Consider the following 11003-nt stretch of genomic DNA (forward strand, 5'->3'; position numbering starts at 1 on the left):
CGCACTCGAATGCCACAGTCTGGCTGGGCACAAATCACGAGCCACTGAAGCAGGAACAAACTTTATTTTCAAACTGCAAGAAAACACTTCACACAGCTCCCGGGGAATCCTCCCGAACGCCACGAGGCTTCTCCAGGAACCCCCAGCCGGAAATATCTCTCTCGGAAATCCCTCCTCCTGCACTTCCCCAACCAATGGGAACTCTCGGGGAATCCCCGGAAATCCCCACAAGAACTCCAAAATAGTGCGAGAACTCAAAAGTTGCGGCAGAGGCGGATAGTAATGCCTCGCCTGTCAATCAATACTGTTGGCAAAATGCCAGGGGCCATACAGACTCGGCCGTGGCTCTCAGCACTCGAAGGCATGGGATGGGCCACACTGCAGGGGCTCAGGTGGCACCTGTGCTGTCCACAGGGAGGCCATATGGGAAGGAAGAATAGGAGGGAAGTGGCAGCAGGTGACAGCCGCTCCTGACCGGCCAATCCTGGGCTCGCCCAGGCACTAGCTGGCCTCTGCGAGGACTGTACAGGCTATAGGGCTCTGGAAAGGTGGCCGGAAGGCCGTGGAGTCTGCCCACAGAGGGGCATGCTTGCCCTCGTTCCCATGCCCAGCTTACCTGGCATTGACGAGCGCTTCCAGAAGTCAGCAGAATCTCCCTGGAGGATAAAAGGGAGTCTGTTTAAGGATAGGAAGAGCCTGGCTTTGCCAACATGAGAAACTGAACTTCCAGATGAGGTGTTTCCTTTACACCAGGTGACCACTTTTTCTAATGCTATTGTTCAAAATGCATCTGGAACAAATCTTAGATAATTTACTTTGAAGAGCAAAGAAGCTGTTGGTCTCATCTTAGTAGTGACAGGTCCCTAGAGAAGATCCCTGTGGCTGTGGCTAACCTCAGGGATCTCTAAGAGAGCCTGGCCCTGGTGCAAAGCTGGCTGCGGGCATCTGATATCTGTGGAGCTGTGGTCTGGGACGCCTTCCTGCTCCTCTAGCTGAGTAGCTTGAGTGGTGTTAGTAACACTCCTGAGCCCAACCTAGAAGACAACTTCCCAGTGAGGTTTGCAGCACCAGCTGATGCTCTGAAGGGCACCTAGTGCTCCCAAGACCCCTGTTTCCCAAGGCCTCCTGATGGCCCAGGGGCCTAGAGCAGCACAAGTTACCCTGGTGTTCGCTCCTGCAGAATGATCTGTAGCAAGTCCAGGAAGCGCCCCACCTGAGCTGAGAGGCAGCACTGCCTGTCTGAATGAAGAATAGGCAGCTGTGGGAGAATCTGGGTCCAGGGACCCACCATGTGGCCAGTGGGTAAAGCGGGGACAGGAAGCCCTATGGGATCCCCAGCCCTCAGAGCACCCTAATCTCTGTCTCCAAATCCCCCAGATCCTTCCACTCCAGTTGCAAGCTAAATACCACAGTGGTGCTTTCGCAGGGCGGGGCCCCTGGCTTTGAAATACTCAATCTGAAAGCACTCAACTGCACTCCACATCTTTCCCCTCACCACAGAAAAGGCCCACATTCCCTCTGTTGATGAATCAAGAAGGAGGATAATTAGGTTCTCTTTGGGTGCAATTTCAAATGTTGTAACATTTTGAATGGTCATAAAGTTGGGCTTAAAATTTTTATCTTCAGATGCAAAGTCAGTGATGATAACTATCAAAACTTTGAAGACCTCATATGAAAATGTCTCAAGGACTTGTTGCAAGGGGTCATCTTGTGCATAAAACCTCATGCAAACAAATGAGGGGCAAAAAAGCAAACTCATGCTCCTCATTGAAAACGCTAAAGATCTGCTTTGGAAGTTCCATGCAAACTCCATACTTACCATCACCTGAGGAACACACAATGGATTTTTCCACCAACCTTCATAGAGAGGCTTCTGAATTCCAGTGCTAGTTTTTAGTTTTAACTTTTTATACAAATATTAGCCCTTTCTGCACTTGTGATGTGCAGGAAGTTGGGAAGCATCCGGGAGGCTGGAGCCTCCCACCCTCCAGGTCGCAGACCAGGGAGACCAGCCTTGGGAAAAGCTAAGAGTGAGTCGAGGTGGCCCCCACCTGCAGGCTTTCCTCCCAGTCAGCAGTGTGGGAAGCAGGATGATCCCGGAGGCAGTGAGCAGCTAGAGAGGCCAGCCTCTTCCAACAGAAAGCTCCAACTCTGACGTGAAGGCGCCAGGCTGGTAGATTCTGACTCCTGCTCATCCCTGTCTTCCAGTGGGTGTGGTGAGTCTTCATCCTTCCAGGGTGGATTAATGTCCAGAAAAGCTTTGCGTCACTACAGCTTAAGTCAGATGAATAAACACACTTCAGTAATATTTAGAGTCCCAAAGAGGCACGGCATAAATTGATTTTATTTTTATTTCTCCTAAATGGACTCAAGGTGATTTCCTAAGCCAAGTGCTTTGGGTATTCCTGGAATAAATACATCGATTCTTGCGGTTTACAGAGAAAGTGTCAATTAGATATATGGGGTCTATGGTGTTTGATTAACTTTATTCTCCTTGCTTTACGGCTATGCCCCTAGGATACCCAGAACGCATTCTCTAAATAGAGGTTTCTGAGAGGCAACCTCAATGGCTGCTTTGCTGTTGTTTCTAGTGAAGTTCCAATAGTTAAGTCGGTAGCTCATTTGCGGCGTCAGGCGTTCAGGGCTTCTCTCCTTGAAGGGCGGAATCGCAACAGTCCGGTGGGAACCGCGGCCCCGTGGGCGATGTCTGCGGATTCCTGTCTGCTGGGTGCATGCTCAAGGCAGCCACGCGGCGGCTGAAACCACAGGGAAGGCGATGCACAGGCCGGGGGTGGGGGTGGGGGGTCCGGAGGCCAGGGCACCCCGGCCGGGAGCCTCGCCCGTCTCCCCGGCAGCCGCGCACGCGGAGTTCCCAGCGCTCGGCTCTCCACGCGTCTGCGCTCCGCGTCTGCACGCGTTCGTCCGCTGAGTCCAGAAAACCACGCACACTCGGCAGTGCGAGTAAACCGTGGAATCCCCACGCACGCATTTTTACGTTAAACGCGGTTAATGCAAACGTCAGCGCCTCTGCGTCACTCGGAGCTTGGGTCTCTCTCAGGCCTCTGTCCTGCTCCCCAGGACCTCTTCCTTCCCCACCTGGGCTCCGCGCCCAGCCTCCTGCGGGTGCGGCCGACAGCTGCCCGCGCCACACTGGCTCCCTCTTGTGGGCCTAGAAGGTCACTGCATGCCGGCTGGACCGGGGGCTTCCTGCAGGGCCAATCCCAGGGATTGGATGATGCTGACGTCGGGAATCCATCAGGACCCTAAGCCTTCTAACTTGAAGACGTTCCCGCAAGTGCTCGGGGCTCCTCTGATTCCCTCTCGGGACACCTTAGAGTCCTCAGGTTTTCCCGTGTGTGAGACTTTCTGAGCAGTATCAGGATGGTGTGTGCACGTGTCTCCCAGGTGCCCTCTCACAGTGAGTGCGTGGGGCAGCTCACAGGACAGGCTGGCCTAGGGACACAGGATCACAAGGCCCGCCATGGAGCCCCCGGTCTGCCGCCACCCTAGCATGTCACTTGGTTCCCAGACTGCAGTCTTCATTGCATGCTATGAGGTCAGCGCATGGGAACGTGTTCTGCAGGCCAAGACAACGCAGGCCAGCGCTGTTAGTACCTTCCATATATGTAGAGGGGCTCTGCAAAAAATCCTGAATCTCAAAATCACCTTCCTACCGCAGTGCCTGAAGTTTTCATCTAAGGGGCGACCTTTCAACGGGTTTTCTTCCCTGGGATGCAGCATTGTTACCCAGAGGGACAGTGTTAATCCACAGGAGCTGGTGTGTGGGATTTTTCCACCAGGGGGCCACTCCTGGCATCCCAGAGCAAAGTGTCCCTGGAACCATGGGTCACCTCCCCTGCAGGGAGATGGCCAGTTCTTCAACTGGAACCCCTGGTTCTCTGCTTGGGGCTTTTGGGGCTGCCATCAAGTGAATGCCCCCAGAAGCAGCGCTCAGCCATGACAGGAGGTGTTTCCTCATCCCTGGGCAGCAGTGATGCTGTTCAACAGTGTTAACAGCACAGTTAAGCCCCAGGCTTCCATGGAGGTTCCTGCTGGACACCATGCCCTGTACTGGCTTCATGCCCTGCTCCATCTCTGCTAGTGCTTTCTGGATCCTTTTGCAGTTAAACGCCTTGCACTCAGATCCTTGTGTCAGGGTCTGATTCAGGGAGTACCCATCCTGGGATGGTGGGCACCGGCAGTGGGCCTGGGATGAGACCCTCGGGATGGGGGTCTGGAATGGAATCACTCACATGCCCAAAGGGAACAAGACCCCAATGCTGGTGTTAAGCAGAGTTTCAAAAGACTCTGAAAGCTTTTCATCTTATCTTGCAGATAAGTTCTGTGAAATTGTCATCTGCAGTGAATTGAGATGGAATTTGCTGGAAGGAGATGCATCCTGCTAATGCAAGAGCGCCGGCACTTTAGAGATATGGCAGCAACAGACCAGAGTTGATTAGTTAACTGAAATTGAAACCCCAAAAGAAGATGACAGGCTCAAGCCAGCTGACCATAAACTTGGAACACAGTGTGAAGGCCAGAAGATTTCATGGCGCCATTTAAATGCTTTCATCTCCTGCAGATCATGAAGACTGTCAGATCTAGGTCCTGACTGAGTGTTGGAGTAAGGAAGGAGGTTGAAGTCACAGCCCTGCAGGGTCTCTATGGGGCAGTGAAGATCCTGATAAGGAGTGGGACCTGGCAGCCAAACAGGGAGCTAGGGGTGATATGCCTGAGAGTGTTCAACCCCCAGATTCCCAAGAACCTCTGGGCTGGCAGAAATAGTCCCTTCCCACCCACTAGAGATGAGCAACTTCTCCCCACCCAGGGGTCAGGAAAAGCTCTCCCTGAGCCAGGTCCCCCAGACAATGTTGCTGCCCTGAAGAGCCAATCCTGCCTCTCCTCTTTGCTACCAATAATTATGGCCAAGTTGAAGAAAGGCTTGGGTAGGGAAGGAGTGTTCCTGCTGTAGGAAGAAAGGGGTCATTCACCACAACAGCCCTGGCTAATGAGAGCTCCTGGATGTAGTGGATGATCGGAGGATGGAGGCAGGGCAGGCAGGGATGGAAGACAAGCAGGGGGGGGGCAGAGATATTGACATGGGGGCACTCTCTCACGGCTCAGGTGAGGTCCTGGAGGACACACCCTCTGCTCAGGTACTAAGGAGTCCCCTAGTTAGGGAGACACCTGCTTCCCTGGGAGGCTCTGTGGTGGCTGTCTTAGGGAGGTCAATATTGCCAGTAGGAGATGTTGCCTTTGAATTGGGCTCAGAGGCAATGCGGATTGTGCTATTGGAATAACAAAGGCTACATGGAGGCCCTGGACCAGCACAGGAAAGGCAGAAGTAATTGTCATGATTCATAATGGAAAATGAGGCATAAAGACAAGCTGGAGGTCTGACCTTCAGGGACCCCTGGTGATGGCTGATAGCCAAGGTGTGCCAGGGTGAGATCATGGGCAACCAGTGAGGGTATCACCTTATATAAACAATCAAGAAGATCACGATCAAATGAGCAGAAGCCAGGCACCACTCACTGCACTGGAAACCTGCAATCCCTCGCCCAGTGCTAGATGAATCCATTCCACGGTCCAGGGCTCGCCGGTTGAAAGGAAGGAGGCCCTTGAGGAAGGGTCCTGCAACACACCACACCACACACACGTGTGGCAGCTCTTCCTCAACTCCTGCCAGAGAAGCTGGCCATTCCCTCAGTAATGCCACACCCAGGAAAGGAAAGAGGATCTCTTAAGGCTGTTGGACGTAGGATCTGAGTGGACACCGGTGATGGTGAGGCCAATACACCCTCAGGAACCCAACAGCATGGAGCACACAGAACCACTTGTCACCAGGTCCCAATCAGTCTCATAGTGGTCCAGCGGTCACGCCCTTGGCCACTGTCTGCTGGGGCAGACCAGCTCCCCACAAGAGGAAGGGGAGAGAAGACACCTGAGGTGTGCACAGAGCAGCTGCAGGCATCTGTGTTGTTCAGGGTCTCCCCACGGCCACCCACGCCACCCACAAGGAGTCTCCGAACGTGGAGCAGCGGAAAGACGCCTCAGCCCTGAGCTTGTGCAGAGGAGGGCACAGTGAGCAGCCAGAGAGACTCACTTTTCTGGCAAAGTGCAGAGGCCCTTGTCCTGGACCTACTCAATGAGAATCCTCGTTGAGCGTGGTCTCAGGTGACTTGTGCGCGTGGAAGGGTGAGATACATGGCTTCAGGACCTTCTGGACCTTTGGGGAGAACATGTTGAGAACAGTTTCACTTTAAAATAAGTGGACCTGTGACTCTCTAACCTGGCCAACACCAGCCCCATCTCTACCAGCACTGTCACCAAAGACTGGCCATTCATTGCCCTTCAGCAGGGCCACTAAGAGAGCCACCTCACCAGGTACCATTTCCTATGACAAGCACACAGCTGAACTATTTTTCAGTGTTCAGATTAGGGGGTAGGTTCCGCTGCGCCTCCCCAGGCCCCGCACTCACCGAAGTTTGGACCACCCCTGTGGCTGTCCGGGCAGTCCGTCCCTCTCCTCACTCACCAGCCCCAGCCGCAGGTTCTGCCTGCCCCGCCCTCCACCTCCACCCTGTACTCGAGGTTTTCTGCCATAGTCAGAACAGCCAAAGACAACAGTGCTTCAACTGGCAGGAAACAGTCTTCACACTCTCAGGATTTCCTATTATGGGATGTACAGGCTTTTCCAGAAACACAATTGCACCTAAAAATAGAAACTGCCTGGATTTGCCTTCATCTCGGCACAATAACTCTGCTGCCACTGCCGCTGGCCTTGAATGAGGGCCAGGCACTTTGAAACATGAGGCTGTCAGCGGAGGTGAGGAAGCTGCTTCCAGGGCCTGGAGGGAAGGTGGGTGGCTGTTTACTTGCTCCTCATTCCTCTGTTATTTGGTTTGATTTTGCCAGTAAAGCCTGGGCAGGAGGAAGGAAAGGAGGGAGAGAGGGGCAGAGGAAGGAGTGGGGTGGAGGAGGGGGCTCAGGAGCCGGTGTGTCTGGAGGAGGAAGGGTGGGCCCAGAAGCCAGAGAGGGAAGGAGGACTTCGGTGGGATTTTCACTGTCCCAACAGCTGACCTGAGGCTGGCTCATGGCTTCCCGGAGTGCAGATGGAGAGAGCAGGTCTCACGGAGGGTCTGTGCTCTCCCTTCCCACCCCCTGCCAGCATGCCTGCCCCTGAGAGACCTCCCTGTCCTGTCCTCAGTCCCTCTGGGCAGGGCTGGGAGGGAAGAAATGATGAGGTAGGGGGGTAAAAACAGAACCGTCCAGACTGGAGGGTCTCGGCTTGTGTCCCACCTGTCTGAGAGCAACAATGAACCGCAATCCGGTGGCTCCAGGTTACAGCCAGAGAAAGCCCAACCTGGAAATGCAGGCCTGGGTTGGCTGTGGGGGCTGATCCCAGAGAGTGTCCAGCGGTGAGGCCAGGAGGACACAACCTGAAGAACACAGTCAGTGACCTGGAAATTGAGAAGACAACATAGGAGTGACGAGAAGCCAGGCGGCCTGAAGGTGTCCGAAGAGGCGGGTGAGCCCTGCTGCTCCCAGCACCGGGATGGGTTAAGCAGCCTCACGCGCTAATCCCAGCTGTCCCTTACCAGCTGCCAGGCCTGGAGTGCCTGCCTCTCCTCTAGGGCTCCCTTCCCTGTCCACAGAACTGACCACCACTCGTTGCAGGGGTGTCTTCGAGGTCAGCTGAGAAGGATGGAAAGCAGCACTTGTGCCCTCGGTTGAGGGGACGCGTGGGCAGAAGAGGCCTCAGGAGGGACAAGACAACAGCTTCACCGGAGCCAAGCAGGGACCAGGAAGAAAGGGCACAGCGGGCCACAGCGGAGCTCAGACCAGACCTGGAGCATGGAGGACCGGGACTCGAGGGCCCACCCCGGTGAGAAGAGGCACGTCTTGTCAGTGGAGTGGACGCACTGTGCTCTGCTGTCCAGGAGGGGACGTGGGGACCCCCTCCCTCCAGAAGCTGACGGAGGAGCTAGAGTATCACCCTCTGCAGCCCCCAGGAAGGAGTGGACCCACCACTGACCATCCTGCCAGTTATCCAGCGGGCAATGCACTACCTCAGCCCAGGTCCACCCTCCAGTACCTGCTCTGAGATGGAGACACGGTGTCCAGCTTCGTCAGCAGAGGGTTCCAGGGACGTTGCAGGAAGATTGGGGCTTTGGTTCTGCTCTGGACATGCGGTCTGGGAGCATCCAGCGAAGCTCTGCCCTGCCATACATCCAGAAGGCGCAGTTGCTCTGCGACCCCAGGCCCAGCCTGAACCAGGGCCCAGCGTGCCTCAGCCCTGCCTCGTGGACACTGCACTGTGGCCTCCCTCACAGTGCTTCCCCACCTGCTTCTGGCCTCTGCTTCCAGCACCAGCTGGCTCTCCTGCACCAGGACTTGGCTTCCCCCGGCCGCTCCTGTGCACACGCAGGATTCCCCCCATATTGTCAGGCAATTGTAAAATTTTTAAAAAATGTAAAACATGCATTACCAAAACCCCAATAATTCAGTTTCTAAATATCCAGTTTAGAGAAATTATCCAGTAGGTGAGCAAAATGGTAATTTTCTGCAGTGTTTTTTTTGCAAGAGCAAAACCCCTAGAAGCAAACTACATGTCCATCAGGGAGAAAGTGGTTAACAAAAAGAAGCAAACAAAACTTGGTGTATCTGCTGGGCAGCAGTTAAAGCCCATGGGTCAGCTCAGCAAAGAACTCCAACACACATTATTCAGTGGAGCAAGCAGAGTCATGTGTTTCATTTGATCCCATTTCCAAAAAAAAAAAAACAAAATGAAGTAAAGCTAGTAGAATAACCCCACCCCCAAAATGATATTTGTAACTGTTGATATATGCACATGATTTTCTGTATATTTCTGCTTTGTTGATTTTTCATAATATGCTCCCTGTGCTTTTCAATTTGCTTTTATTTTACATTACAAGTGTTTACTGAGTTTTGCAAAAAACAAATTTCCAGTGACCTGAGTGAGACCAGTTTCTGAGGCATGCAGTGGACTGGGAGCCTCCTCAGAAGTCATGTCCAGTGCTGAGGCAGCCCCACTCAAGGCCCCTGGCCCCACTAGAGCATAGATAACCAGCCAAGTTTCAAGAAAGAAAACTCCAGTGCCTGTTTCCTGTGTCCAAGGGTTTCCTCAGATGTATCTCGTCATTGGACTTTAGGGCCAGAGGGTCCTCAGAGACCAGCTGAGTCAGTTGCTGACTTTTAAGGCTAAACAAGCTGAGGTTCTGAGGAGCCAGGGGAGGGACTTAAGATCCCCAGAATGTTGGACATTTTTATTAAAAGGGTTTCTTGCTGAGTACCAAGAGGGCAGCAGGACAGTGTGCCCAGGACACCTCTGAGAGCCTGGGAGCCCAGAGGAAGCACCTAGGGAACCATGTTCAGAACAGACCCCAGCTCGGCATTCTCGTGACGCTGCTCAGGCCCTGCCGGGGCGCCTGGCATCCAGCCTACAGTGCCCCCAGGCTCTGGAGAGCCAGCACGGGCTTGGGCTTGTCCTTGGAAGGACAGCGTATGCTCCTCTGCACCAGGGGACTGTTCCAACCAAGGTCACTGTGCAGAAAGACCCATAAGGTTGACCTCATTCCTGCCCTGGCAGGCTGCTGTTGCAAGAGGAGAGGGCAGTGCTTACAGCGTGGGAGTCCAGGGACGTTGATTCCGGCCTGACTAATAAGGCCCAGCCTCTGATGGGCAGAGTGGGGAGATGCACTGGATGAGGAGTTGGCCACCCAGGAGGGTTCAGAGTTGGTTCCCAGACAGACCCAGCTGTGTGCGGAAGCTGGTCCTTCAGGTCCTCCTGGTGGGAGTTAATGGTCAGTTGGTTCCCAGCTCACTGTTCTGGGAAGCCTTTAGTTTGTTGGGAAGTACTGGGAGTTGAACCTGGGGCCCCCCCTACCACGGAGCTCCATCCCAGGCTATTTTATTTTTTAAATTTTGAGACAGGGTCTCACCAAGTTGCCATATGACCATGGACTTGGGATCCTCCTGCCTTGGCCTCCCAAGGAGCTGGAATTCTAGGTGTGGGCCACCATGCCAGCTTCATAAAATCTCTTTAGAAAATTTCAGGAAGCTGGCTCGTTTGGGATCTGAGGAACAAAGAGAGGATAGGGCATCAGGACGCCCGGATTCCGTTCTCTGGACTGTCATTAGATAACGGTACCCTTGGACAGATGGACATGTTGGGATCCCTGGTTCTGCCTCTGCTGTGGTCTGAGGTATGAAAAGAAGGTCGGAGGGCCTCTGCATGTGGGCTGGCACTCGGACCAGCCCTGGTGGTTCTGCAGTGCAGAAAGGCTTCTGTGGGCATTTCAGTCTGTTTTATTTTTAACTAATACCGTAATTGTACAGAGTTTTTTTTACATGTAGGGTAAATTACATATTTTTACAGTGTGATTATATAAAAAGGAACAGAAAAAAAGTGATCAAAAGAAAGTTCCCTGTATTCCTATCATTCAGATTCAACATTTGACACCTGGTTCTACTTCCTTGATAGTTTGATGTAAATATTTTCTTCAATAAGTAATAGATTTGCTTGTTTTGGGCTCATATCCAAGAAAATAATTAATAAACTGGGAGAAAGGGAATATGTTAAAAAGTCACAAAATAATTATTAAGTAAAATTAATCGATACAGTAATGGTGTGTTATTGTCACTGAATGGCAGGCCAGGGCCAGGTGAAGGGATGCTGTTTAAGTTATTATTTCTAGGTGTGCATACAGAATTGAGGCAAACCACAGCCCTATTTGAAGTGTCATGCAAAGGTGAACAAGGAACACAAAGTTAACACATAAAAATGCATATTGTTTGAAATTATAGTGAATGTTTCTAAATCATATATTCAACAAAACAAAATAGAAATCACATCATAGGATTCTTTACAAGGGGTGGTGGGCAGTGTGGTGGACTGAACTGGTCACAGGCAGTGACCCTGAAGTCAGACTGGCTGGACTGGCTCCCCGATCCCACAAGACTGATCCAGCGGACACAGG

General features: G+C 52.8%; 2 long non-coding RNA genes across 3 annotated transcripts; one reads left to right on the forward strand and one right to left on the reverse strand.

The window, feature by feature from the left end:
- Positions 1-357: 357 nt before the first annotated feature.
- Positions 358-6576, reverse strand: LOC125613555. 2 transcript variants are annotated; one of them, XR_007344103.1, is made up of 3 exons: positions 6483-6576; positions 6107-6229; positions 358-656 (listed from the first exon to the last, which is right to left on the reverse strand). It is a non-coding gene; the product is annotated as an uncharacterized LOC125613555 (long non-coding RNA). The 2 variants fall into 2 exon arrangements; XR_007344104.1 differs by having other exon boundaries at positions 1820-6229.
- Positions 6577-6737: 161 nt separating this feature from the next.
- On the forward strand, positions 6738-10650 carry LOC125613554. The gene is made up of 2 exons (XR_007344102.1): positions 6738-6862; positions 7681-10650. It is a non-coding gene; the product is annotated as an uncharacterized LOC125613554 (long non-coding RNA).
- Positions 10651-11003: the final 353 nt, after the last annotated feature.

The sequence above is a fragment of the Marmota marmota genome, unplaced genomic scaffold (assembly GCF_001458135.2).
Source record: "Marmota marmota marmota unplaced genomic scaffold, marMar, whole genome shotgun sequence".
In the NCBI taxonomy this organism is placed as follows: Eukaryota; Metazoa; Chordata; class Mammalia; order Rodentia; family Sciuridae; genus Marmota; species Marmota marmota.